General features: G+C 38.6%; 1 protein-coding gene across 1 annotated transcript in view; it reads left to right on the forward strand.

Annotated features, from left to right (window-relative positions):
* The window catches only part of LOC138854351 (ubiquitin-protein ligase E3C-like), a 260,277-nt gene that overhangs the window by 223,480 nt on the left and 9,515 nt on the right, over positions 1 to 27,282 (forward strand). The window lies entirely within an intron of this gene.

Below are 27,282 nucleotides of genomic sequence, written 5' to 3' on the forward strand. Positions count from 1 at the left end.
ACCCTAATCTTGCCACCCTCAATACCATTGTTAATGAGGAGCTGCTCAAAATATCGACCTGGATGACAGCCAATAAGTTTACACTTAACACTGGCAAAACCTACTATATTATGTTTGGTAGCAGAGTAGGTGTTGCGCAACTTAACATTAAGATCGACAACACTCTAATTGCCAGACATAATGAGAGCAAATTCCTTGGCCTATACCTTGACAACAACCTAAATTTCAGCACCCATATCCAACACATAACAAAAAAAGTATCCAAAACGGTGGGGATCCTCTCCAAGATACGATACTATGTGCCACAAACTGCCCTTCTCACACTATACCATTCACTTATATATCCATACCTCACCTATGCTATCTGTGCTTGAGGTTCAACTGCAGCAACACACCTAAAGCCAATAATAACCCAACAAAAAGCCACAGTAAGAATAATCACTAAATCCCATCCATGGCAACACACCCCCCACTCTTCATAGATCTAAACTTACTCCCTGTTCAGAACATCCACACTTACTACTGTGCAATCTATATCTACAGGACCTTAAATTCCAATATTAACCTTGACGTAAAATGCTTTCTTGATAGTTGTGACAGGATCCACAGGCATAACACCAGACACAAACATCTTTATGACATTCCCCGTGTTCGACTAAACCTTTACAAAAATTCAATGTATTCAAAGGACCTAAAATCTGGAACACCCTACTTGAAAACTCTAGAACTGCAGACACATTCATCACTTTCAAAACTTCAGTTAGAAAACATCTTATCTCCCGGATCCATCCTGACAACTAACTACATGATAACCACCTGGTGGTTCACAATTACACTCACTCACCCACTGACTATAAACCCAGAAATACTAATCTTAATCTTAAAATAATAAATCTTAACCCTTTGAGGGTTTTCGTCGTACTAGTACGTCTTACGCGTAGGGGTTTTTGACGTACTAGTACTCATAAATTCTAGCGGCCTCAAATCTAGTGGGAGAAAGCTGGTAGGCCTTCATATGAAAGAATGGGTCTATGTGGTCAGTGTGCACAGTCTAAAAAAAATCCTGCAGCACACAGTGCATAATGAGAAAAAAAAAACTTTGACCATTTTTTTTTAATAAATCAGCGACTTTGCAGTGTATTTTCGTATGGTATTTATTGTTGTATTCTAGTTTTCTTGGTCTCATTTTATAGAATGGAAGACATATTACAGAAATTGAGATGATTTTGACTGGTTTTACAAAGAAAAGTGCCTTGAAATTGAGCTCAAAGTAGCAGAAATGTTCGATTTTTACCAAACTTCAAAAGTACACAAATCGTGCCAAGCGTGCAATACACGTCAACTGGTGAGTCTAATATTCTTTCACAAGTGCACCAATAATATTTATACCATTTTTTACACTAATGCAGTAGTCTGCATAACAGTAAATCTTATATTTTTTGTGAAAATAAAAATTCAAAGTGGAAAGCAAAAGAATATAAGAGGGGCCTTGAGACGTTACTAATGACTAGAGGAAATGTCATTTTAGTGCTAGGAATGTCTTTCTTGTTTATTCTGGACCCTATTCGGAAATTGGCATCTTTTGAAATTTGTGTGAAATTGGCAAAATTGCTAAATTCTGACCACTGTACTGGATAGTTGAATTTCATAAATGAGTGGTTTCTTGCACCCATTCGATAGAAAAAATGGAGTTCTAGCGAAATATTCATGTTTTTTGTCGACTAGTACAGTGAAATTGGCCGAAAATGGGGCTCAAAGTGGGCAAAATCGCCGATGCGTAAACATCGCCGAGACCGCTAACTTTGCGAGAGCATAATTCCGTAAGTTTTCTATCAAATTTCAAACTTTTGGTGTCTTTATGATCGGGAAAAGATTCTCTATCTTTTCATAAGAGAAAATAATTTTTTTTTTTTTTTAAATTTGGCCGACCCTGAGAACGAGTTTCGGAGAGGGCCTGTCGACCCTCAAAGGGTTAACTAGTCATAAGTTTGCCTAAGATACTCCAATATAGACACTTTGTATTGTGCCAAAACAAAAGCATTCACATTGCTAAACTCACAAATTATGATGTAGTTACTTAGCCTTATTAACATAATCTGTAAGGATTTAATGTTAAGAATTATTCTAAGTCTGCTTGAAATGCCTAGCCAGGCTAGGTGTCCTAGTGGCCCCCTCTGTAATTAGTATTTTATAACATGTAAACCACACAATACCCAAAACCTGTAAACCCCACATTGTAACCCTTATAGAGAATAAACTTGAATTGAATTGAATTGAATTGAATTCTCCGTCATGTACTCATTCTCTCTCTCTCGCTCTCATTTATTCGTTTTATCTCGTTTACTCACTCCTGACCCTACATTAAGACTACAAATATTTTAAGGTAAGTAATGAGTGAACCGTATATGCATTTTATCGCTCTGGGATGCTTAAATGTAATAGAATATTATGTGTAGGTGAGATGGCCTGGTATGGTAGCCCAACTGACTACCATACATACCACATTTGATTTCTTACAATAAATACTACTTGTCTCACCTTAGATTAAGACTAAATATTTTAAGGTAAGTAATGAGTGCACTATCTGTGTATTGTACTTTTTATTGTTTTTTGATGCCTAGTTCTATTGCTAATTTAATATATGCTAGTGTAAACTTGTTATCTAGTATTTTTATGCATTTATAAGGGGAAAAAAGGGTGTTCCACTTTACGGCGATTTCCGCTTTACGGCGGTAGCCTGGAACCTAACCTGCCATATAAGTGGGGCACTGCTGTACATCTATGTGGTATGTGTGCACCACATAAAACAAATCCTGCAGCACACAGTGCATAATGAGAGAAAAAAACTGAGACCATAATTTTCGATTAAAACAGCAACTTTGCAGTGTTTTTTCATATGTTTTTTATAGTTGTTTTTGCGATTTCTTGGTCTCATTTGATAGAATGGAAGATATGTTACAGAAATAGAGATGATTTTGATTGGTTTTAGTATTGAAAATGGCTTGAAACTGAGCTCAAAGTAGCGGAAATGTTAAACTTTTGCCGATGTTCAAGAGTAAACAAATGACCTCACATGTCCAATACACGCCAGCTGGTGGGTCTTATATATGTTCACAAATGTGCTGATATTATTTATACAATTATTACAATATTGCATGACAGTAAATCTTCTATTTTTTGGTTTGAATAAAAATTCATTATGTGAATTAAAAATCAAAATGGAATTCATTTGTAAAGCCTGAAAACATAACTAATGAACAGAGGAAATGTTAGATTAATGCCAGGAATGCCTGCATTGTTTATTCTGGACCCTATTTTGAAATTGGAATATTTTGAACTTTGCACTAAATTGGCCAAATTACCAATTTCCAATCACTATATTTTGTAGTTGAAACAGTTGCGTTGGCGATTTCTTGTGCTTAGTCAATAGAATAGAAGTAATACTAGTGAAATAGCTAAGAATTTGGTTAACTGGAATAAGGTAATTGGCCTAAAATGGGAGTCAAATTCGGCAAAATCGCCGATGCGTAAATATCCCCCACATATCAAAATTCGTGAGAGCATAATTTCGTCAGTTTTCCATTAAATTTCATACCTTTTGTTTTATTACCTTCAGAAAAAGATTTTCTACCATTTCATAAGAAAAAATAAAATTATTTTTTGAAAATTCTTGGACACTGGTGTGCACTTTGAAATTTGGCCTCTGGACCCTGAAAGGGTTTATCTTGTCCCCCAGGATGAGACCCACACCAGTCAACTAACACCCAGGTGAACAGAAAAAAATGCTTGGAACTAGTGCTAATATTGGTGAATTTAACCCTTTGACTGTCACAAGCTCCTTTCTGAAAATCATTCTATGTCAAAAAATTTTGGAAAAAAAAAATAAATTTTTCTTATGAAATGATAGAGAAACTTTTCCCGATGGTAATGACATCAAAAGTATGAAATTTGGTCGAAAACTCACGGAATTATGCTCCTGCAAAGTTAGTGATCTCGGCAACATATATGCATCGGTGATTTTGCTGACTTTGAGCCCTAGTTTTGGCCAATTCCATTGTTCTAGTCAACCAAACTTATAGCTATTTTTTTAGAACTCCATTTTGTCTATCAACTGAGTACAAGAAACTGCCCATTTACCAATTTGAACTACCCAATAAAGTGGTCAAAAATTAGTAAATTAGCCAATTTCATGCAAATTAAAAAAGATGCCAATTTCATGCAAATTAAAAAAGATGCCAATTTCAAAATAGGGTCCAGAATAAACAATACAGACATCCTTGGCACTAAAATAACACATCCTCTGTTCATTAGTCACGTCTCCAGGCCCCTCTTTTATTACTCTTGCTTTCTATTTTGATTTTTTTTTTCACACAAAAAATAGAAGATTTACTGTTATGCAGACTACTGCAGTATTGTAATAAATAATATCAGTGCACTAGTGAAAGAATATTAGACTCCCCAGTTGATGTGTATTGGACGTGTGGTGTGATTTGCTTACTCATGAACATTGGTAAAAATCGAACATTTCCGCTACTTTGAGCTCAATTTCAAGGTCGTTTTCATCGTGAAACTAATCAAAATCATCTTTATTTCTGTAATATGTTTTCCATTCTATCAAATGAGACCAAGAAAACGATAATACAACCATAAATACTACACGAAAATACACCTCAAAGTTGGCGTTTTAATCGGAGTTTTTTTTTTTTCTCGTGCATTGCGTGGTGCAGGATTTTTTTTATGTGGTGCACACTGACCACACAGACCCATTCTCTCACACATGGGCCTACCAGCTTTCTCCTGCTTGATTTAAAGCCGTTAGAATTATTGAGTACATGTACATCCGAAACACTGGCTCATAAGAAGTATATATATGACCAAAACAGTCAAAAGGTTAAGGCCATCAAAGGTTGCTTTGAGAGATTTAAGAATCATAGGGGCATACACAGTGTGATAAGGCATGGCGAAGCTGAAAAATTCCAACCCCAACAAGTGTTTAACCCTTTCAGGGTCCGTCCCGTAGATCTACGGCTTCACGTTGAGTATCCAAACTGTAGATCTATGCCAAAATTCTAGCGCCATCAAATTTAGCGCGAAAGCGCTCATAGGCCTACATGTGAGAGAACGGGTCTGCGTGGTGGGTGTGCGCCATAAACAAAAAATCTAGGCGCCCGCATAGCATTGTGGAAACGCCGGCTCAGTTACCATTGTTCACCATGCCTCGTTGCAAGTCAGCTCTCACTCCCCGGAAAATTGGGACTCTCCTCTTCCTATCTGATAGTTCTGACACTGATGGAAGTGGAAATGAAGACGAATTCTACGGCTTTGATCAGTTAGTGACCGAAAAGAATGACCAGGATATCGATAATAATGCAGAAAACCCTTCTACCTTCAACCTTCTACCTCTGGTGTGGGCACTCGTGACTCACGGTCGGTTGTTCCTCAACGCAAGAGAAAACTAATATTTTCGCTTGGCCAGGCCTCTGACTTCAGTAATGATGATAGTGACTGTTACGTTGGTTTGTCCCTTATTACTTTGATTGTAAGGTTCTCACTACATGTTCTAGTGTGGGGTAGCTTTTACTTAATGGCCTTATTTGTCTAGGGGTAATACTTACATCATGGCTGATCATCTTGAGTGTCTCTGATACCTTTTCACCAGCCCTCTTCACAGGTTATGTAAACTACTACTATAAAAATATAACTGTATTCTCAATAGATATGTACAGAATATACAATCACAGCCTCCATTTTCAAAACAAATCTACACACTCCATCCTGTGCTCCACATGGTGTGTTCCAACACTCTTCCTTCTCTCTCCTTGACATAACTCTGGGCTAACCAGTGTTTTGACACACTTTAGTCACCCTGGGTATGGTGGCCAAAACTTAAATTATAAAAACTCACCCCTGGAGCACACATGATGCCCCAAAAGATAGGAGAAGGACCCAGAGATCCTGCCAGGTTGAAGGTCAGCCACAGAGAGAGAGAGTCAGTGAGAGGGAGAGAGAGAGAAGCCTACCTAAGCTCCTCCCACCAAAACAAAAGACTGTTGCCAAGCACAATTCTCCAGTTACCACAATTCTACCACCTCTTAATTTTACTTTTACAAAAAGAAATACAACTTTATAAACTACTTATTTAAATTGTGTGTTTATGTGTCTATAGTATAACCTATTATATTGAGAAAAATAGGTTTGACCCAGCTGCCTCTCAGTCATAAGGTTGATCAGTCCTTCTGACATTTAGAGCAAAGTCCCCATCAATTCAATATAATTAGGTATTCCAGAGTAACTGTTACTTATAAATACATGTTGGGTCCTATAGCCCCATAACACCCCCACCTCCAGACGAAGTCTCACAAAAGCTAGCCGTGTCCCTCAGGATACGGCTAGTAAAAAGTATATTGCTTAAGTCTGAAGGCGGTAAACAAGACTACTAGAAATGCTACATATTTCCTAGCACCATAACTACTCTTCACTTTACTGTTATTTACAACAGATTGCAGAATTTTTTAGAAAAGCATTTTAACCATACCCATATACTCAAGGGTGTAACTATTTACAATTTTAGTGGCTTTTAAACAATACACATTACAATGCAAAAATTGCACACAATGCCCACTGTGAAAGCCCGCACCAACAGGCCTGTGCCTCTGCTACGGTAATCCAGCAAGCAACTGGTACTCCAGGGTGGCATCTTCCTGATCAGGAGACGAGAGTAGAGCCAAACCCAGAGCAGTCAGGTGTACACCAGGCAGGAAACTTCACAAAACATGTCAAGGTGTCTCTCACTTGGTGGCCGAACCAAACAGTGAGACTTCCAGTCAACACTCACGATCCTTAACATGGTCAGGCACTCAAGCCCATCTTCCGAGGTCCCACTCCACACAGATCCTCCAAACTTATGAAGAGGAGGCTGACATAGAATATGGAGGGGTCCAGGGGACCACAAAGGCAAACCGTCGGGCCGTTTTGTATATAGAGCACACCAAGACACAACATCACATACCTTCCTGAACGTCTCATGTTACCGAAGGTTGTCAACCACTGCCTCAACTCACATTTAAGTACACCCTGACCCTCGTCACACTTTTGGCTCTGACTCACTCCTTCACAATCAGATGGCTGGTAGAGAGTACTCAGGCTCGCTGAGAGTTCACCACTGCAAAAACAACAAGGTCAGCACAAGACAAACACTATGTACAAAGTACGCACCATGCATCTACATGAAACATCTAGAGAGAGCATCAGCAACCACATTCTCTGAGCCTTTTATATATTTGACTTCCAAATTAAAAGGCTGTAGGAACAAAGCCCATTTTAAGAGTCTGATTTTAGTCACTATACACAGGAACAGGATGAAGAGATCCTGAGACATGTACAAATGCTGAATAGCCAGCCCCAAAAATGAAAATTTTCTTTCCTGTGGTAAAATGTTGACATTTAAATTTAGAAGGTTGCTCATTGATAGTAACAGTTCTGCAACCTCTCGCAGTGCAACAATAACACCAAAGACATCTCTTTGCACCCAGGTTGGATACATCAAGTTTACACAAATACCATCACGTTCCATCTCACACACAAATTTTAAGCACACGATGAACACAATTTGCATTACACACATTAAAATGGTACTGGAACACAGGCCATGGAAATCACATCTTCCTGCCCTATGTTTTAGTTTATTTAAAATGTTTGCATCTCTTAGTGCATAAGTATCAATCTTTCTAATCCTGTAAACCTTAGTTGTTAAATGTACTTTGTGGTAGTCAGTGTTTATGCCCAGGGTGCCATCTAATTTGGGAACCATGAAGCATGGGAATTCCCACTGACTCTCACTAAGCACTACAAACTGGTGTTGGAAGAATTTCACTTCTTCCTCCATCTCCAATTTTTCATACAGATTTTTCCCACACAAAAATTGTTGAATTGGCTCAGTTTCCTTAACAATTTCCTCATGGAGTTTCAATTTTTCCCCAATACTGACATCCCAAACTTTTATAAAGTTCCAAGGTGGCTGAGCCAACTCTCCAACATTTTTCTCATTAAACCCAAGCATGCATTTCCCAAAATCTTTTACACACATGTTATTTCTTAAATACGCTTTTGGTATTTCATACAGATTATTGTTTTGCAGCCCTTTACATTCCATTAAAACATTGGTCTCTCTGAATTTTTGACACAACTTCAAACCCTTTGACCGGTTACTGTGTACATTATACTCATTCTTTTTCTGCTCAGGGGTGTGGGTTTTATATCTAACCCCTGGGAACTTCCCCCACAACATGTTCAGCTCACAGCAACTTGCCATACAGATTTTCACATGAATTGGCTCCAGTATCAGCACTTCCTCTCCAGCCTCCAGAGTATCATGGTCCACATTATGGTCCCACATCATCATCCTGGTCTGGTTGATGAGCACGTTCACTGGTACCATCCACCTCATACGAGCCAAACAGTATCTGAAACTGAGTAAAAGCTCCGAGGGGGGAGCATCACCATCCTCCCCAAGCCAATAGCTCAGAGATTCCAGAGTGCTTCCCCACTCAGCAAATACAAAGAAAGAGATCCTCTCATCCCTGTTGTTAGTATTGTCTATACCATAGGCTTGCATCATTGTCTTGAGGGTTTGATGTAATTTCTCTATTTCCCCTTGAGATGGAGAGTGATACACAGTTGAACACTGAGGCTCTACTTTTAGTCCCTTCAAAACATTTCTAAAAGACTTTGAGGTAAAGTTAGGCCCTTGGTCTTTTTGCACTGCTTGAGGAAAACAGACATGAAAAAAGAACTTCATCAAAACCCTTAAGACTACATGAGCAGTTATCTTATGTAGAGGGACTGCTTCCAGGTACCTGGTAGTGGAGCAAATATTTTTGAGTAAATAATCATTTCCCAGTTTGGTCCTTGGGAATGGACCAAGTACATCTACTACCAGCTTGCTGAAAGGTTCACCTGGTGCTGAAATCGAATGAAGGGGAACAGGTTTAATACTTCGACTAGGTTTCCCTATAAACTGAGAGACATGATAGGTCTCAATATGCTCTCTGACAGTCTCCCACAGCTGAGACCAGAAGAAATGCCTGGAAACCTTGGACATCACCACCTGGGGACAAAGCCCTTGTTCTCCTTCCATCGATACTGCAAACAGAGGTGAATTCTTTATAAGAGTTTCCTCCCTGAAATGAAAACACTTATTTAACTGTAAAATCTCTTCCTCAGCAACAGCGACATTTTCCTGCACAGAAATTAATTGCACCCTAGCAGGTGCAGCCTCTCTCACACTATTTAACTGATCCATTCTCCAATCATGCTCAGCTCTGGCTGGAACATCCTTTTCTTCAGTTGACTGCAGTTCAACATCAGAAAGCAGAGTTACCAAACTTAAGCCCTCACCATCCTCATGAGAAATATCATGAAGACTGTTGGTAGCATGATCATGAGCCATACTTTTCATGGTGGAACCATCAGGGAGAAGGTCTGGCAGGGTTTTCCTAGCCATTTCCTCCCAACATTTGGGACTTGGTTTCCCCCAAACTAGTTGTTCCTCACTGTCTAACAGGCCCATAACATTATTCCCTAATAAGAGGTCGACCCCTTCGAAGGGAATTTCATCTGAGATACCTACAGGGAGATAGCCAACTTGGTATGTAGATTCTACCCATAATTTGTGTACCGGTCCTTATGGTTGAACCCGTAATACCCTTCAACAATATATCTACCCCAGTATAGGTATCCTTAGACACTGGTAGCACTCCAGCACGTAGCAAAGAGTAGGTGCTACATCCATCTCTCAAGGACAGTATGTTCTCAACTCTGCCTACATCCTTTTGCAAACCAACTGCGGACCTACTAGAAAATATACACATCCTGGGGTCTAGATCCAAAGGTTCCTCCTCACCTTGCCTTGAAGACCTAATGCAGGCAACTGGATGTATCTCTGCAGTTAGAGTCCTCTGGGGTGGTTCCTCCCTTTCCTGATCTCGCCGCCTTGACCAGCAAAACTTTTGAGTGTGTCCAGTTTTGTTACAGTAATAACAGATAAAACTCTTAAAGGTATTTTTACCATTTGGTGTAGGACTGGTACTGTTTACTCGAGGACCTGAAACATTATCTGATTGTCTAGGTAAACTTTGAACTCTAGCTAACTTACCTTTTCCTTCTATTTTATAGGGCACCTCAGCCTTCATTTGTCCCTGAAAATTCTTGTCCCACTTACCTTTATGACCATAGGACTTGGAATAAGGTTTAGAATGAGTGGGGAAATTTTTAAAAGCAGCATGATTGTTTTTACTTACCAATTCCCTGCGAGCCAAGAATCGGTCACTTAGATCCAGTGCTTCTGAAAGATTATCTGGGTTTTTGTCCTCCAAATATTCTCTGAGGTCAACAGGGATTGTATTGTACAATTCCTCATGAACCATCAGATCTACTAATTTGTTATAGTCTTTATTAACTCCTTTAGAACAAACCCATTTCTTAAAAAGGAACAGTTTCTCATTCCCAAACTCAGTTAAGGTCTGCCCAGCCTGAAATTTTTGATTCCTGAACTTTTGTCTATATTTCTCAGGTATCATTTGGTAGGCAAGCAATACTTCCTCTTTAATCTTATCATAATCAGAAAAATCTTGCCCCTCCAGAGTCTCTACTCTTTGGAATCCTTTACCTACAAGTTGTGTGCGAACTAGGGTAGCCCACTTCTGTTTGGGCCATCCTTGCTCCAAAGCAGTCTTCTCAAAAAAAGAAAAATACCTATCTGGGTCACTCTCTGTAAACTTAGGGACAAAATTTGCAGCTTTAGTTATGTTAAAGTACTGCTCAGGCTCTAGTTCTGAACCTCCTAACCTTTGACGTTCTTTCTCCTTAGCTTTCATTAATTTCATTTCAGCCTCTAGTACAGCTAATTTCAGTCTCATTCTCTCCATTTCCATATCACCTGGAGTAGGTGATTCCTCATCTTCGCTATTAACAGGCATGTTTACTGATGAATTATTACCTTCTTCCCTGAAGCCTAAAAAATCTGAAGACTCATCTTCTGACATAGTTTTATCTTTAAACACTTGCTTCCCTCTTACAGTATCAGTGGACAAAGTTTTCCCACAGGCACATAAAATAACACAAATTGAATGTAAACTATGCACATAGCACTTACCATAACCACAACAAAAATGTGTTACTCCCTTTCCCCCACCTTAGGAGAAAAACAACCTGTAAACTAATATATGAAAACAACACTTCCACTGACACCACCTTGGTAAATCTTCTACCAGAAACATGCAACTGTTATTACCCCATACCAGCACATATAGTTCAAAGAATGTTTTGAGTTATTTTAGCAGTCAAATAACTCTCCCGGTCAAGCTCCCATGTTACGTTGGCTTGTCCCTTATTACTTTGATTGTAAGGTTCTCACTACATGTTCTAGTGTGGGGTAACTTTTACTTAATGGCCTTATTTGTCTAGGGGTAATACTTACATCATGGCTGATCATCTTGAGTGTCTCTGATACCTTTTCACCAGCCCTCTTCACAGGTTATGTAAACTACTACTATAAAAATATAACTGTATTCTCAATAGATATGTACAGAATATACAATCACAGCCTCCATTTTCAAAACAAATCTACACACTCCATCCTGTGCTCCACATGGTGTGTTCCAACACTCTTCCTTCTCTCTCCTTGACATAACTCTGGGCTAACCAGTGTTTTGACACACTTTAGTCACCCTGGGTATGGTGGCCAAAACTTAAATTATAAAAACTCACCCCTGGAGCACACATGATGCCCCAAAAGATAGGAGAAGGACCCAGAGATCCTGCCAGGTTGAAGGTCAGCCACAGAGAGAGAGAGTCAGTGAGAGGGAGAGAGAGAGAAGCCTACCTAAGCTCCTCCCACCAAAACAAAAGACTGTTGCCAAGCACAATTCTCCAGTTACCACAATTCTACCACCTCTTAATTTTACTTTTACAAAAAGAAATACAACTTTATAAACTACTTATTTAAATTGTGTGTTTATGTGTCTATAGTATAACCTATTATATTGAGAAAAATAGGTTTGACCCAGCTGCCTCTCAGTCATAAGGTTGATCAGTCCTTCTGACATTTAGAGCAAAGTCCCCATCAATTCAATATAATTAGGTATTCCAGAGTAACTGTTACTTATAAATACATGTTGGGTCCTATAGCCCCATAACAGTGACGTGGATTGTGATTTTATTGCGCTCGACGATCATTCGAGTAGTGATAGAGAGGAATCATATTCACCAGTGAAGCGTCGGTATGTTCGCCGCCACATGCACTCGGGTAGTGTACCCTATGCTGTGCCCAGGGGACGGAGTACATCCCGGAGTACATCCCATGGCCCTACACCAGTTTTAGGTAGTGATAGTGAGGATGATGTGGCTACACTTGGCATGGATAGACCACAGGCATCAGTAGATGGTGGTAGTGGTGATGGTAGTGGCACCGCCATGCATGACTCACCAGCCCACGCTGGGACCCACGCTGCTGACTCGTCAGTTCAAGGACAAAGCGGAGCGTCAGCCACCAGCCCACCACAACCACAACCACCCACACAACCAGCCTATGATGTCCAGTATCCACCAGCAAACCGTATGTGGGATTGGCGGCAAAATCCCAATTTTGTTCCCAAGCCTTACCACTTTGATGACTCTCAAAGTGGAATTCTACCTACTTGTCGCCTTGGAACCACGGCCAATGAACTGGAATTCTTTGAATTATTCTTTGACCAGCCATTGATGGAAACTATTGTCAGGGAAAGTAATAAGTATTTTGAGTACACCATGGCAAATACGATCATATCACCACAGTCAAGACTACACAGGTGGAAAGAGATGACTGTTGCAGAAATGTATTTGCTTTTTGCAACAATAATGCTTATGCCTCATGCCTATAAGCATAATATAAAAGCATACTGGTCCACAGATCGGCTAATTTCTACCCCGGTCTTCAGTGAAATCATACCAGTGAACAGGTTTATCTTACTCTTATGTATGTTGCACTTCTCTGCCTGACAGAAGTGACAGGTTATACAGGATTAGAAATGTTTTCATGTATCTCAAACAAAAGTTCAGCATATACTTTTATCCATTCAAGAATCTTGTAATTGACGAGTCTTTGATTTTGTTCAAAGGTAGACTGTCATTCAAGCAGTATATACCAAGCAAGAGGAAACACTTGGGTATAAAACTGTTTGTACTGTGACTGTGACAGTGGCCTGGTGTTGGATATTGTTGTATACACGGGAAGTAAAACATTGAAAGATACCAAGATGTTATTGGGTATCTCAGGTGACGTAGTGAGAAACATGATGGCACCTTATCTTGGTAAGGGGCATACATTATATACCGATAACTGGTACACAAGCCCATTACTCAGTGATTTCATGCGAGTGAACAAGACAGATGTGTGTGGCACAGTGCGTTCTAATCGTAAACATATGCCCAGGCTCAACGCAGGTGCTCATGGTGATGACGTGCAGGTGTTTACTGCCAATGACATCATTCAAATTCAAATTCAAAATTTATTCTCTATAAGGATTACAATGCTGAGTTTACAGAATTTGGTTATTGTGTGGTTTACATATAGTAAAATAATAATTACAGAGTGTACCACTAGAACACCTAGCATGGCTAGGCATTTCGGGCAGACTTAAATTAAATCTTAAGTTTAAAATATTGCAAAATTATGAGGTTAGTTGGTATTATGGCTAAGTGACTAAATACTAGTTTGTGAGTTTAGCAATGTGAATGCTTTTGTTTTGACACTATACATAGTTTCAGTATTGGAGTATCACAGGCCAACTTATGACTAGTTAAGATTCATTATTTTCAGATTGAGATTGATATTTCTGTTTATGGTCAAATGGGTGAGTGAGTGTAAGTGTTAACCACCAGGTGGTATTCGTGTAATTAGTTGACAGGGTGTATCAGGGAGATAAGATGTTTTCTGATGGTAGTTTTGAAGGCGATGAATGTGTCTGCAGTTTTAGAATTTTCAGGTAGGGTGTTCCAGATTTTAGGGCCTTTGACATACATTGAATTTTTGTAAAGGTTTAGTCGGACACGGGGAATGTCATAGAGATGTTTGTGTCTGGTGTTGTGCCTGTGGGTTCTGTCGCAACTATCAAGAAAGCGTTTTAGGTCAAGGTTAATATTGGAATTTAAGGTCCTGTAGATGTAGATTGCACAGTAGTAAGTGTGGATGTACTGAACAGGGAGTAAGTTTAGATCTATGAAGAGTGGGGGGGGTGTGTTGCCAGGGATGGGATTTAGTGATTATTCTTACTGCGGCTTTTTGTTGGGTTATTATTGGCTTTAGGTGTGTTGCTGCAGTTGAACCCCAAGCACAGATAGCATAGGTGAGGTATGGATATACTATAAGTGAATGGTATAGTGTGAGAAGGGCAGTTTGCGGCATGTAGTATCGTATCTTGGAGAGGATCCCAACCGTTTTGGATACTTTTTTGGTTATGTGTTGGATATGGGTGCTGAAGTTCAGGTTGTTGTTGGGGTATAGGCCTAGGCATTTGCCCTCATTATGCCTGGCAATTAGAGTGTTGTCGATCTTAATGTTAATTTGCGCATCTCCTGCTCTGCTACCAAACATAATGTAGTAGGTTTTGTCAGTGTTAAGCATAAGTTTATTGGCTGTCATCCAAGTCGATATTTTGATCAGCTCCTCATTAACAATGGTGTTGAGGGTGGCAAGATTAGGGTGAGAGATGACATAAGTCGTGTTGTCAGCAAAGAGAATGGGGTTCAGGTGTTGAGATACGTTTGGAAGATCATTGATGTATATGAGGAAGAGCAGGGGACCAAGGACACTTCCCTGCGGAACTCCAGTATCAAGTGGCTGTGTTGTTGATGCTGTGTCTTTAATGGTGACATACTGATACCTATTAGTAAGGTAAGATTTGAAATATGCAAGCGCATGGCCTCTTATACCATAATGGTCAAGTTTGTGGAGTAGGATGCTGGGGTCTACTGTGTCAAAAGCTTTTCTTAGGTCAAGAAAAATTCCTAGTGGATATTCCTTATTTTCCAATGCTGTGTAAAGCAGATCTAGCATTTTTATGATTGCATCGTTAGTGCTTTTATTTTTCCTGAATCCAAATTGGCAGGGGTTCAGTATGTTTTGTGCCGTAATAAATGAATATAGTCTCCTGTGCACGAGTTTCTCTAAGATTTTGGATAGCAATGGTAAGTTTGATATTGGCCTATAGTTGTTTAAATCTGTAGGGTCACCACCTTTATGTATTGGTGTAACCCTTGCCATCTTGAGTAGTTTTGGGAAGGTGCTAGTTTCTAGTGACTTGTTAAAAAGTAATGAGATAGCATGTGAGAGGACATGGGCCGCTCTCTTGTACAATAATGGTGGGACATGAGACAGATTTCCTGAGTTATTTTTAAGTGACTTTATAATCTCGGTGACTTCCATGGGCTCAGTTGGAGCAAGATAGAAGGAATTTGGGAAATTCCCATCTAGGTAGTCCCCAGCATGGGCATTGGTGCGTGGGATTTTATTGGCGAGATTAGAACCTATGGTTGAGAAGAAGTCGTTTATCTTGTTAGCTGTGTCATTGGGATGCAGTGGTGTTTCATTAGGTTTAGTTAGGGCAATATTCTTGTTTTTTTTTCAGTTTGTGGGTCCCTAGAATCTGAGAGAGTGTTTTCCAGGTCTTTTTTATATCTCCTCTTATGTCAATGAATCTACTGGAGTAGTATAGTTGTTTGGCTTTCTTTATTACTTTGGTGAGGACTGATGAATAGTGTTTAAGAATATCTTTGTGTATTAACCCTTTGAGGGTTTTGGTCATACTAGTACGTCTTACGCGTAGGGGTTTTTGACGTACTAGTACGCATAAATTCTAGCGGCCTCAAATCTAGTGGGAGAAAGCTGGTAGGCCTTCATATGAAAGAATGGGTCTATGTGGTCAGTGTGCACAGTCTAAAAAAAATCCTGCAGCACACAGTGCATAATGAGAAAAAAAAAACTTTGACCATTTTTTTGGAATAAATCAGCGACTTTGCAGTGTATTTTCGTATGGTATTTATTGTTGTATTCTAGTTTTCTTGGTCTCATTTTATAGAATGGAAGACATATTACAGAAATTGAGATGATTTTGACTGGTTTTACAATGAAAGGTGCCTTGAAATTGAGCTCAAAGTAGCAGAAATGTTTGATTTTTACCAAACTTCAGAAGTAAAGAAATCGTGCCAAGCGTGCAATACACGTCAACTAGTGAGTCTAATATTCTTTCACAAGTGCACCAATAATATTTATACCATTTTTTACACTAATGCAGTAGTCTGCATAACAGTAAATCTTATATTTTTTGTGAGAATAAAAATTCAAAGTGGAAAGCAAAAGAATATAAGAGGGGCCTTGAGACGTGACTAATGAGTAGAGGAAATGTCATTTTAGTGCCAGGAATGTCTTGTTTTTTCTGACCCTATTCGGAAATTGGCATCTTTTGAAATTTGTGTGAAATTGGCATAATTGCTAAATTCTGACCACTGTACTGGATAGTTGAATTTCATAAATGGGTGGTTTCTTGCACCCATTCGATAGAAAAAATGGAGTTTTAGCGAAATATTCATGTTTTTTGTTGACTAGTACAGTGAAATTGGCCAAAAATGGGGCTCAAAGTGGGCAAAATCGCCGATGCGTAAACATCGCCGAGACCGCTAACTTTGCGAGAGCGTAATTCCGTAAGTTTTCTATCAAATTTCAAACTTTTGGTGTCTTTATGATCGGGAAAAGATTCTCTATCTTTTCATAAGAGAAAATAATTTTTTTTTTTTTAAATTTGGCCGACCCTGAGAACGAGTTTCGGAGAGGGCCTGTCGACCCTCAAAGGGTTAAGCCCTGTCTATATTGCTTTTCATATTGGTGTTTCTTATCAGTGGATTTCAGAATGGTGCTGGTTAGCCATGGGCAACCAAGCCGTTTGTTTGTGATCTGTTTCGTTTTTATAGGACAATGTTTGTTGTATAGTCTAAGTAATTTGTTAAGAAAAATGTCTGTCCAGTCATCATTACCATTGACCTTGGAGAATTCTGTAGGCCAGTCAACAGTCTCAAGATCAGCTGTGAACTTCCTTATTGAGGCCTCATCATGGAATCTAAATAAAACTTTGTTGTATTCAAGTGGTGGTTTGCTAATGTTTGTCAAGAGGAAGATAGGGTAGTGGTCTGTAGTGCTATCTGTGATTATCCCTGATTTAAGGGGGGCTAGTATATTGGTCCATATGTGGTCTATTACGGTTGCACTTGTTTCAGTCAGCCTGGTTGGTTTAGTTATTGTTGGTATGAGAAGTGTGTTGTTCATATTGTTGATGAAATCAGTTACAGGCTGATCATCTAGTAGGCCAAAGTTGATGTTGAAGTCTCCAGCTAAGAGAAGGTGGTGCTTATTCATTTGTCTGTTTGTTATTAGTGCCTTTAGTTTCTCACTGAAATTTGGGATGTTTGTGTGGGGTATCCGGTAAATGGCACCGATTGTAATAGGCGTCTTAAGGTTTTTTACAGTAAAATTAGCAAAAATGTATTCTCCATATTCATCACTAAAGCAAGTGGTGCTAATACAAGATAACTGGTTAGAGTAATAGATTGCAATACCACCCCCAACTTGGTATGGTCTGCAGTTGTGGATTGCTGTGTATCCTGGTAGAGGGTAGATATCTATTGTGTCCTGCTTAAGCCAGGTCTCAGTAAGAATAATGCAGGAGAAGGGTGTCTTTAGTGATTCATGGAGTGCCAGGAGGTCATCATAGTGTTTGCTTAAGGAACTAATGTTGTAGTTAAGTACTGATAGACTTTTAGCATTGTTTAGGATAGTGCTGGCTTGTGATGCTGTGTAGTAAAGGCAGTTACTTTCCAATAGGTTTTGATTGTGTGTCAGATTATGGAGGTTTAGATCAGGGTCAACGTGATCAATCATCATCTAGGTTTAAATTATGGTTATTTATATACTCTACATGACCAAAATGCTATAGCATTTTGGTCGTGTAGAGTATAATCACTAATACACATAATGGAGTTGGTGTTGTCTACGTGTTGTGCTGGAATGAGCTAAAGTACAACTAGGTATAAACTAATAATATAAAAATACAATTTAAAAATAGCACAAGACTCTCACTTGTAATTGCACTAAGGTCTAATGTAATGACTTTGGTATAGTCTATGTATTGAGCTAGAATGAGCTATGGCATTACGGTGGCATGACAAACGAGATGTCACATTGTTGACAACCATTCACCATAATGAAATGCAAGACATTGGCAAAGTTGATCAAGTGACTAATGAACGTATTCGAAAACCAGTGACAGTGATTGATTATACACAAAACATGCGCTTGGTTGACAAATTTGACATGCAGATTGGTTTTTTTGACTGTGTTCGTAAGAGTTACAAGTGGTACATGAAACTTTTCTTCCATCTCATGGACATTTCTATACTCAATGCATATAATATGTACCAAATAAAGACTGGCAACAGACCACCGTATGGTGAATTTTGTTTGTCTGTTGTCAGACAACTCATAATGAAGTACCAGGTAAGAAAACTTGCTATACAACATGGTCCTCGAATTACTCAGTATATACCCAAGCGTTTGAGGAGGGAAGGTGATCATTTCATAATACAGCTTCCTTCAACTCAGAAGAAATTTGCTCAGAAGAGATGCATGGTCTGTGCACAAACAAAACGACGGCAACAAAGACGCAAAGACACTCGGTTTATGTGTGAGGAATGTAAGGTGCCTCTGTGCATGGTGCCTTGTTTCAAGGAGTTCCACAAGCTCCAGCAGTTCTAAAACCATGTCCAGTGATTGTAAATATGTAAATATATGATAGAACATTAGTAATATACAAGATTTGTACATGTTTATTGTAATAAACAACAGTGGTAAACAATAATATGATAATAACTTTAGTGCAGTTCTTGTGTTCAATACAGTGAGTTTATACATATACATTATATACAGTATTTGTCTCTCAGGCCCCAAATGTTAGTAGGAATAGAAAAAAATTGGAAAAGAAAAGAAAAAACTTTAAAAACCGCTAAATAATGTAATGCGCGTATGTGGAATTTGTCGATGTTGCCGCCACCACATCATTTTTGACAAACTTCTTGGCACTGTATCTCGGTAAGTACTGATCAGAATTTTTTTTTTTTTGTCTTATTACCTTCACAAAAATATGCTCTTTAATTCTGTAAGAAAAAATAATTTTTTTTTTTTTTTCAAAATTTCTTGGACACTGGAGCACCACTTCATATTTTGGCCTTGGACCCTGAAGGGGTTAACCCTTTGACTGTCGCAAGCCCCTTTCTGAAACTCGTTCTATGTCGCAAAAGTTTTGGAAAAAAAAAATTATTTTTTCTTATGAAATGATAGAGAATCTTTTCCCGATGGTAATGACACCAAAAGTACGAAATGTGTTGAAAACTCAAGGAATTACACTCCGCGAAGTTAGCGATCTCAGCTACATATGCGCATTGGCAATTTCGCCGACTTTGAGCCGTTTTTGGCCAATTCTGTTGTTCCTGTTGATCAAACTCATAGCTATTTCTTTAGAACTCCATTTTTTCTATCATTTGAGTACAAGAAACTGCCCATTTACCGATTTGAACTGCCGAATAAAGTGGTCAGAAATTGGCAATTTGGCCAATTTCAAAATAGGGTTCAGAATAAACAATGTAGACATTCTTGGCACTAAAATAACATATCCTCTGTTCATTAGTCATGTCTCTAGGCCCCTCTTATATTACTATTGCTTTCTATTTTGATTTTTTATTCATACAAAAAAATACAAAATTTACTGTTATGCAGATTACTGCATTATTATAAAAATGGTATAAATAATATCAATGTACTAGTGAAAGAACATTAGACTCCCCAATTGATGTGTATTGGATGTGTGGTGTAATTTGCTTACTCCTGAACATTGGTAAAAATCGAACATTTCCGCTACTTTGAGCTCAATTTCAAGGTCGTTTTCATTGTGAAAGTAATGAAAATCATCTCTATTTCTGTATTATGTTTTCCATTTTATCACCTGAGACCATGAAAACGAGAATACAACTATAAATACTATACGAAAATACACCTCAAAGCCGCCATTTTAATCCAAAAAAATGGTGAGTTTTTTTTTCTCATTATGCACTGCGTGCTGCAAGATTTTTTTATGTGGTGCACACTGACCACACAGACTCATTCTCTCACATGTGAGCTTACCAGCTTTCTCCTGCTTGATTTGAAGCCGCTAGAATTTACGTGTATAAATACGTCAGAAAAAGTGGCGCGCAAGACGTATATATACGACGTAAACAGTCAAAGGGTTAATTGTGATGAAACAGGCCCGTTCTGGAAGAAAATGCCAAACAGGACCTACATTACTCAGGAGGAAAAGGCACTCCCAGGACACAAGTCTATGAAAGACAGGCTAACTCTCATGTTTTGTTATAATACTAGTGGTGATTGCAAAGTGAAGCCTTTACTTATGTATCACTGTGAAAATCCCAGAGTGTTAAAGAAAAACAGTGTCTCATCACTCAACAGTACTCTTCAATAAAGGTAAGTGTCATTTTAGTATTTATTTATGTATGTATTGGGCATTTCTCATTGTTTTCTGTGTAGGGAAATGTGTATTTCATGTAATACTTTTGGCTGTCTGAAATGGATTAATTGGATTTCCATTATTTCTTGTGAGGAAAATTAATTCAAGTAACAGAGGGAAAATTCTTAGGAATCCACCTTGATAATAGACTCAAATTTCATACACATATACAACAAATTTCTAAGAAAATTTCCAAGACTGTAGGCATACTATCAAAGATACGGTACTATGTTCCACAGTCAGCCCTCCTGGCCCTATATCACTCTCTTATTTACCCCTATCTCACCTATGGAATTTGTGCATGGGGCTCAACAACAATTAACCATCTCAGACCACTAATTACCCAACAAAAGGCTGCAGTTAGAATGATAACAAATTCTCACTACAGGCAGCACACTCCACCAATGTTCAATACACTAAACCTACTCACCATACAAAACATCCATACTTATTACTGCACCTATTACATACATAGAACACTTAACTCTGATATTAACCCTCCCCTCAAACATCTCCTTGCCAACCTCAACAGAATACATGACCATAACACAAGGCACAGATCACTCTTTGATGTTCCTCGTGTCCATCTCACACTATGCAAAAACTCAATGCACATAAAAGGCCCTAAAATCTGGAATTCATTACCTGTAAATATAAAAGAAACACTACCTGTTTATAAATTCAAGTCTCTTCTCAAAGATCACTTACTCACCCAAAACCAAATAAATACTGAATAACTGAACCTTATAAATTGTATATCTTAAATGTTTCTCACAATTATATCACATAAATGTTAAACCTAAAACCCAATCTAACTTTATTATTTTTTAAATACACTACCTAACAGAATACTCCATACGACTGAATGTACAACAATGCATGCAACAATATGACCTGTCTTTGTAATACTCATTTGTGCTTTATAGTTATCTGTTTACAATAATGTATTATCACTGATTTCATCATTGCTTAGTTAATTTTAAGCCAGCCCGTAATGCTATGCATAGTATAAGTGGCTTTGGCATGCTGCTCTTATCTGTATTTTTTTGTACCTCTGTATGTATGCTCAAATTGTTAATAAATAAATAAATAAATAAATAAAAAAACAACTAATTTGACTAAAGGCTAGCTCTCTGGAACAGATTAAAGCCATTGGTTGAGGGTCCACTGTATTATTATTATTATTATTATTATTATTATTATTATTATTATTATTATTATTATTATTATTATTATTAATTATTAGTACGTACGTATTCTTATAATAATACTCTTGCTTACCATTTTGAATTTTTATGCAGACTACTGCATTATTGTACTAATTGTATAAATATTGTCACCCCATTCATGACTGCATATTGGACTGGCCAGTCGGACAGGTATTGGATTTGTTTACTCTTGAACATCGCCAAAGAATCTAACTTTTCTGCTACTTTGAGCTCAATTTCAAGGTACTTTTATTCATGAAACTAATCAAAATCATATCTATTTCTATAATATATCTTCCATTCTGTTAAATGAAGTCAAGAAAATGGGAATACAACCATAAAAACCATACAAAAATACACTGGTATCTTGACTTATGAGTGCTCCAACTTGCGGGTTTTCCAAGTTACGAGCCGTCAATTGGTCGATTTTTTGCTTTGAGTTGCGAGCCAAAATCCGAGTTAGGAGCGAGCTTCAGATACACCACCACTTGCAGGAGAGAGGAAATATCAAAAACCTCAATAATAAGCAATGTGTAACATCCTTTCAGATTTGATACCACTGGTAGTGTCAGCCTGCCAGAATGTTCTGTAATGTATGCCCTAAGTTGTAAAAGGAAACAGTTCTGGAATATGTGTAAAACATGTTCAGCAGGCCAGTTGGTTGGGTGGCTGGCTGGCTGATTTTCTTTGGCTGTCTCTATCTCCTTCTTTCTGTCTGTATCTATCTCTGTCTCTGTCTGTCTATCTCTGTCTATCTCTGTCTCTATCTCACAGGTACACATAAATACAGTTAAACATTGTGTAAATTGCCTAGGATAACCCAAAAAATCTAGACAAAGTGCTATACTATGCTTGTAGATATAATGCATAATAAACCTGACTGGCAAGTAATACACATTTTCACTTGTTCAGGAATCAGATGTGACCGACTCTGCATCGTGTGTAATACCTGTTGGTTCATGAGCGGCTTTCTCTGAGACAGAGAGACAAGTAGAGAGACAGGAAGGCAGAAACTCAGGCACACAGAAAGACAGATAAGCAGAGACAGAGATAAACATAGAGCTAAACAGATAGACAAATACAGATAGAAACAAATAGACAGACATGTTTATTTGTAACAGTGAAAAATAAATCCAAGTCAGTGCATGATCATCAAATGTCACTCCACTGACAGTGGAGTGACAGACAGATAGACAGAAACAAACAGATAGCCAGACATGTTTATGTGTAACAGTGAAAAATAAAGCCAAGGCAGTGCACGATCATTAAATGTCACTCCACGAGTGCCATTCCATTGGCAGTGGAGTGACATCTTACACCATGTTTCATATATACTCCAGCATTTCTAAAACATTGCTGGGACCTGGCAAAAAAGGCAAAAATCATTTCTTATTTTTATATACATTTTTCTTATTTAAAAACCCATAAAAAAATTGGGGTTGTTGTTTGGGGGCTGGAACGGATTAATGGCATTTCAGTTAATTTCACTTGGGAAAATCGATTTGATATACGAACAAATTGAGTTACGAGCTGGGTCATGGAACGAAATAAACTTGTAAGTCAAGGTACCATTATATACCGTTAAGGGGCAGCTAATAGCTGAGAAACGAACTTCGTTATTTATGGTCCGATTTCTTTAAATTTTGGTGTACTTTAACCCTTTCAGGGTCCGTGCCATAGATCTATGGCTTTACGTGTAGGGTCCAAACTGTAGATCTACGCTATGAGCTCAGCTCACTCTGATAAGCTGAGTGGTAAATTTGGGCCTAGATATGAGAGAATGCATCTATGTGGTATGTGTGCACCATATAAAACAAATCCTGCAGCACACGGTGTATAATCAGAGAAAAAAACTTAGACCGTGATTTTTTTATTAAAACAGCGACTTTGCAGTGTTTTTTCGTATGTTTTTTTATAGTTGTATTTGCAATTTCTTGCTCTCATTTGATAGAATGGAAGACATTACAGAAATAGAGATGATTTTGATTGGTTTTAGCACTGGAAATGGCTTGAAACTGAGCTCACAGTAGCGGAAATGTTAATTTTTGCCGATGTTCAAGAGTAAACAAACGGCCTCACACGTCTAATACACGCCAGCTGGTGGATCTAATATACATTCACAAATGTGGTGATGATATTTATACAATTATTACGATATTGCATAATAGTAAATCTTCTATTTTTTGGTTTGAATAAAAATTCATTATGTGAATAAAAAATCAAAATGGAATTCATTTATAAAGCCTCAAAACGTAACTAATGAAAGAAGAAATGTTAGTTTAGTGCCAGGAATGCCTACATTGTTTATTCTGAACCCTATTTTGAAATTGGAATATTTTGAACTTTGTGTTAAATTGACCAAATTACCAATTTCTGATCACTTTATTTTGTAGTTGAAACAGTTGACTTGGCAATTTCTTGTGCTCAATCGATAGAATAGAAGTAATGGTAGTGAAATAGCTAAGAATTTGGTCGACTGGAATAATGTAATTGGCCTAAAATGGGAGTCGAAGTCGGCAAAATCGCCAATACGCAAATATCGCTGACACATCAAAATTCGTGAGAGCCTAATTTCGTCAATTTTCCATCAAATTTCGTACTTTTTGTTTTATTACCTTCAGAAAATGATTCTTTACCATTTCATAAGAAAAAATAATTTTTTTTTTTTTTTAAATTCTTGGACCCTGGTGTGCACTTTGAAATTTGGCCTCTGGACCCTGAAAGGGTTAAGAAGCATCATTCTATCATACATTGCCCTAGTTTCAATAAGATAGTCCAACAAATAACTGAGATCCAATTCCCTAGATCAAGAGCAAGAGCCCTTCAACAGCATCAAGGAACCTCCCTTGAGACCCACTTGCATCTTGAAATTTCGCTCGTATCCAGAAGCAAAAAATCGACTGAGCGAATGCTCGTATCCTGAAAAACTTGCATGGTGGGGCACTTGTAAGCTGAGGTTCTACTGTATTAACATAAAATAAGACATTTAATGTGCCCAAAAATGATTATTATTACGTACAGTGGAACCTCAAATTTCGAACGTATCACTTATCGAACTCTTCGAAAATCAAACGCTTTTTTCGAACCAACTTTGTCGCTGTTATAGAACTCGCCCCTATTTTCGAACCGCTGGGTGACGAACCTGTCCGGCAGCCCGCTCTGTCCGCGTCCCTGGGCAGGCACTGTGAGCCTTCTGGTTTTGTTGATGTTTGAGTGAACACTAACCTGCGCTCTAATTCAAACATTTTACGATTACATATTTCATTGTGTTTAGTGCTTGTGGGACTGTGAAATAAGCTACCATGGGCCCAAAGAAACTTGCTAGTGGTACCTCTGTGGTAAAGAAAGTGAGAAACACCAAAGATGTGAAGAAGGAAGTAATACAGAAGTATGAGAGTGGTGTGAGACTTGTTGAGCTTGCCAGGATGTATGGGAAAAACAAGTCGACCATTGGTTCTATCCTGGCAAAGAAAGAACAAATCAAGGAAGCTGATGTTGTGAAAGGTGTTAATGTGCTAACCGAAAAAAAGACCACAGACAGTCGATCAGGTTGAGAAGTTGTTGCTGGTGTGGATCAAGGATAAAAAGATGGCAAGTGATAATGTGTCAAGAGACCATTATTTGCAAAAAGGTAAGGAAGTTGCATGCAGATCTGGTACAGAAAACTCCTGGAACCAGTGCTGATAGTGAATTTAAGGCCAGAAGAGACTGGTTTGACAGATTTAAGAAGTGTAGTGGCACACACAATGTTGTAAGGCATGGTGAGGCAGCCAGTTCAGACAAACGGATGGCTGAGAAGTTTGTACAGGAGTTTAAGGTTTATGTAGACACTGAAAAATTAAAACCCCAACAAGTGTTCATTTGTGAAGAAAGAGGCCTGTTTTGGAAGAAAATGCCAAAGAGGACCTACATTACTCAGGAGGAAAAGGCACTCCCAGGACACAAGCCTATGAAAGACAGGCTAACTCTTTTATTCTGTGCTAACACTAGTGGTGATTTCAAAAGTGAAGTCTTTACTTGTGTATCATTCAGAAAATCCCAGAGTGTTTAAGAAAAACAATGTCATAAAGAACAAGTTATGTGTTTTGTGGAAAATCAAATAATAAGGCAGGGGTCACAAGGCAAATTTTCAAAGAATGGGTACATGAAGTGTTTGGCCCCAGTGTGAGAAAATACCTCCTACACAATAATTTGCCACTCACGTGCCTCCTGTTAATGGACAATGCTCCTGCTCATCCTCCGAACTTTTTAGACCTCTTGTCTAGGGACTTCAGTTTTATAACAGTGAAGTTCTTGCCTCCTAACACCACTCCTCTCCTCCAGCCCATAGACCAGCAGGTCATTTCTAACTTCAAAAAACTCTACACAAAAGCAGTGTTTGAAAAGTGCTTTGAAGTGACCACAGACACTAAGTTGACCCTAAGAGAGTTCTGGAGCAATCATTTCAACATCTACAGCTCCATAAGCTTTATAGGTAAGGCTTGGGAGGGAGCAACTTCCAGGACTTTGAACTCTGCTTGGAGACAAATGTGGCCAGATTGTGTCCAAAAGAGGGATTTTGAAGGGTTTGAGGCTAACCCTGACCCAGCTCACCCTCTGCCTGTTGTGGACTCTATTGTGGCATTGGGGAACACCCTGGGGTTGGAGGTGAGTGGTGAGGATGTGGAAGAGTTGGTGGAGGACCACAGGGAAGAGCTAACCACTGAAGAGCTGGAGGAGCTTCATCTTGAACAGTATCAGACCACAGCTGAGGACCTTGCCTCAGAGGAGGAGGAAGAGGGAGTGGATGAGGTGCCTTCTTCAAAGATTAAGGAGATTTGTGCCAAGTGGAATGATGTCCAAATGTTTGTGCAGGAGTACCACCCTGAGGAAGCTGAAACAAACCATCTTTGCAACAAGTTCAGCCACAAAACCATGTCCCATTTTAGGGAAATCTTAAAGAGGCGCCAGAAACAGAGGACATTGGACAGCTATTTTGTGAGACAGGGGTCCAGTGACTCTCAAGCTGGTCCTATTTAGGGCATTAAAAGACAGAGAAGGGAAGTAACCCCAGAGAGGGCTTTGATACCTGAAGTCCTCATGGAGGGGTATTCTCCTTCCAAACACTAGCCCCGACTCACTCTCTCCTTCTCCCTATCTTCCAGATGCCATCACCAATCTTCAATAAAGGTAAGTAAAAATGGCATTTTATATGTTTATTTACATTTATTAATACACAATTGAACACTATATTTGTTGTGTGTATGTAAAACTGTAATTAATCTCTATAAAATGTATTTTTTTGTGAATATTTTTGGGTTTCTGGAACGGATTAATTGTATTTCCATTATTTCTTATGGGAAATACTGCTTCGCTTTTCAGACTTTTCGAATTGAGAACCAGCTCCTGGAACGGATTAAGTTCAATATTTGAGGTTCCACTGCATTAAGACT

This window comes from Cherax quadricarinatus, chromosome 55 (assembly GCF_038502225.1).
Source record: "Cherax quadricarinatus isolate ZL_2023a chromosome 55, ASM3850222v1, whole genome shotgun sequence".
Lineage (NCBI taxonomy): Eukaryota > Metazoa > Arthropoda > Malacostraca > Decapoda > Parastacidae > Cherax > Cherax quadricarinatus.